At 43.1% G+C, this 3121-nt stretch overlaps 1 long non-coding RNA gene across 1 annotated transcript; it reads right to left on the reverse strand.

The window, feature by feature from the left end:
* Positions 1-1562: 1562 nt before the first annotated feature.
* LOC108158471 lies at positions 1563-1827 on the reverse strand. Its single transcript, XR_001775251.2, has 2 exons — positions 1714-1827; positions 1563-1614 (listed from the first exon to the last, which is right to left on the reverse strand). It is a non-coding gene; the product is annotated as an uncharacterized LOC108158471 (long non-coding RNA).
* Between the last annotated feature and the right edge of the window lie 1294 nt (positions 1828-3121).

The raw sequence follows: 3121 nt of genomic DNA on the forward strand, positions 1-3121 counted from the left end.
CTCGAAAGAGGCGACAGGCGATCCAAGGAGCCGCAGGAGTCACAGATCATAGTCCTGCCACTATCAGCAGTTATGAAACGCCTACCATCCAAAGTAAATTATGCAAATTTTGACCGCTCGACTCGTCGACGACTTGGACATTTTGGAGCAGCTTCAAGGGAGGTGGTCCTGCTACCTCCTTCGAGGTCCTGTTTAGATTTCCCATCCAGATATGCCACATGTATACCTATGTATATACCTATGCATTTATCTGTGTGTGTGCTTGTGTGTGTGAACCACAAATATTTGCCACGCGATTTTGCTCCTGCCGGAAGGAGCTGTCGAGTGTCAGGCAACAAGACCACACCCCACCCAAAGGGAGGGCGTGAGGCAGTGCGATAGAGCGGCAGAGAGTGGCAGAGTGGCGTTTACTCACCAAATTGAAATCGATTAATCAAAATACACCACATAAATTATAAATTAAAAGCCTGTTTATGCTCCTGGAGAGACATTCCTGCTCCAGCCTCCATCTCTACGTTGTGTTGCCCCATCAATCAGGCGGCGCACCGCCGTACGGTGTACGGTACAGCAATTAAGCGACACAAAAGTCACACCGGAAATGGAAATGAAAATGCCAGCAGCCGCGCCATTGTATTTGCTGATGACATAAAAATTGCATTCAATTGCAGTTCTAAATCGTAAAAACTCGTAAATATTCAATATTCGATTAAAATGTAAAAGTAGAGGGAAGAGGGAATCCGGAATGGATGTTAAAGGCAACACAACAATGGAGAGGATGAAACATTGAATGAAACACTTAAGAGAAAATGTTACTCCCTTCTCCAATGCTCGTTTTTCCATAGCTTTCATTTTTTATTTTTAAAGCCTCGAATCGAAGAACAATCAATATCGTGCAACCGTATTCATATTTTGAATGTAGTTTCATTTTCCAAAACGAAAGGTTTCTACCCGAGGCAGCGATGAATGATGGATCAATGATGAAAAGTTCATGTATTCATGCAACATTTGGCTTTAATTGATTGTCGGGAATGACAAACGAGTTTTCTCCCCGCAACGATTTGCTTGATTTATGCCCGCGGGAAGCTAATAAAACGCTGCTACTGCCGCCGTCCAGGAAATACAACAAAAATTGCGTGCAATTAATGGAAATTCTTCTCCTTGTGTCGTTACTCTCTTAAGCCGCCATTAATGCACAGTCGCTCGTCTGTCTGTCAGAAGCGTGCGGCTGCACTGCAGTTTGTCTGATTTATAAGCCAACACTTACAGCAGTAAAGACAGGGAGCAGAGAAGAGGGAGCCCGCCAAACCCACAGCGAGAACCGTCTGAACCGCTGAAACATTTTCTTACCACTGATTTATTTACATTTAAGCAATTTCGTCGCCATCGTTGTGAAGTTTTCGCAGACGGAAACGTGCAGCATTGCATCCGGAAATTGGCAACAAAAAGGAGCGAGATGGGGCCTGGAACTGAAGCTCTGGCAAGGCCTCCATTTACCATTCACGTGCTCCCTCGCTGGAGGGGGGATGGAGGTCCAGAGAAGATTAATGTCGGCGCTTTTATTGTTTGGTCAGTCGTTCCCTACCCCCACACTCCCCTTTTGGAAGGGAGCGTATTCTGCAATTTATATCGTAAATAAAAGTGACAATGAAAATAAAGAAAATTTTTACTGTGAAGAGGTTGCCTGCGGACAGATGTAAAGAAAAAACTACATACGTATATGAAGACTGTCTTGATAGTCAAATCCATTTGATCGCATCAGAGAAGAAGATTATTGGATTTTGTGTATTATCGGTGTGGGCTACCATTCATGTCTAGGTTTTAGCTTTGACAGCCGTAGAAAGAGTGCTAGATCGATATTCCTCTTAAAGTAATGGAAAGGAATTACATAAAGGACATACATACATTGTTCATTTTACAAATTTCCGCAAATTTCACCACAAAATTAAACACTGATACGAATTCGCATTTTGCATTCAACTCTGGCCACACCGCATTGTAATGTGTAACAAATCTACGCAAATTTCTGGGCAAACAACACGGTGACACACGGCTGGAGAGGAGGTGGGGCAGGATGTGGGGACACATTTAAAAAGGTTAAATAAATTGCTGGATCCAAACATATGCCTACGGGCCATAAATATTTGGGATGCCAAAGCAAACAGAGAGAGAGAAAAAAAAGGGTTAAACGGCGAAGTGGAGAGAGAGGAGTCCTCCCGCAAAGGGTAACAAATGCGTGTATCCATTTACATAGAAAGTACCTGGCGGCGCACATTTCCTGCCATTCTGCCACGACTGCCACACGCACCGTTTCCGCCTCTGGTTAATATGGCGGCGTCAAAACAACATTATGTAAACTCGAGACGAGGTCGTGGGGGCGCTGCCAACAGACAACCGGAAGTATATATAAAATTCCCCACAAATACACCGAAAAATATACACACAAACATACACAGAGAAAGGGAGAGATACTCAGTGAAGCACAGTGCGTATACGCAATAAACATAAAAATTTTGAAAAGCGTCGCTGCCAGTGATTTCCCTTTTGGGACCAGGGCCTTCCACCTACCTTGCTTTATGCCCCAGAGGTTGCAAATTATTTTTTTAGTACTTTATTCAATGCGCATTAGGCGCACAGCACAGGATTCCTGCTGCTGCTGCTGATCTGCTCCTTTTCTCCTCCTTTCTCAAATGTAAATTTAGTGAAAGGTGCGTGAACGCGTGGAACCCTCAACTCACTTTGCGGCAAGAGAACTACCAACTAATGTGGCCACTTCTCTTACGGGAGAGATACTTAATTTACATATGCTTTACATTCTTTATGGCTTAGTGGAGGGTTTGCCGGTGAGTGTTTAACGATTATGGATAGTTTATGGCTGAGTATTCATAAGGCAAAAAGCTGTACGATGAAGTGTGAAGGCTATGAATGGGGAAGGAACTGTAACTATGTCAATACAGATACATTTTCGCTTATTTCAATGGAATTGTGTGGTCAAGCAAGCACTCGAGAAATCTGAATACTCGAATATTTCTAGAAATTTTCTATAATTTTCTTGCAGTTCTCTCCCATTAAAATCCAATTAGCGCTATTTAGGTCTAACATTTATTTGCACTTATTCTGGCTT

The sequence above is a fragment of the Drosophila miranda genome, chromosome 3 (assembly GCF_003369915.1).
Source record: "Drosophila miranda strain MSH22 chromosome 3, D.miranda_PacBio2.1, whole genome shotgun sequence".
NCBI classification, from domain to species: domain Eukaryota; kingdom Metazoa; phylum Arthropoda; class Insecta; order Diptera; family Drosophilidae; genus Drosophila; species Drosophila miranda.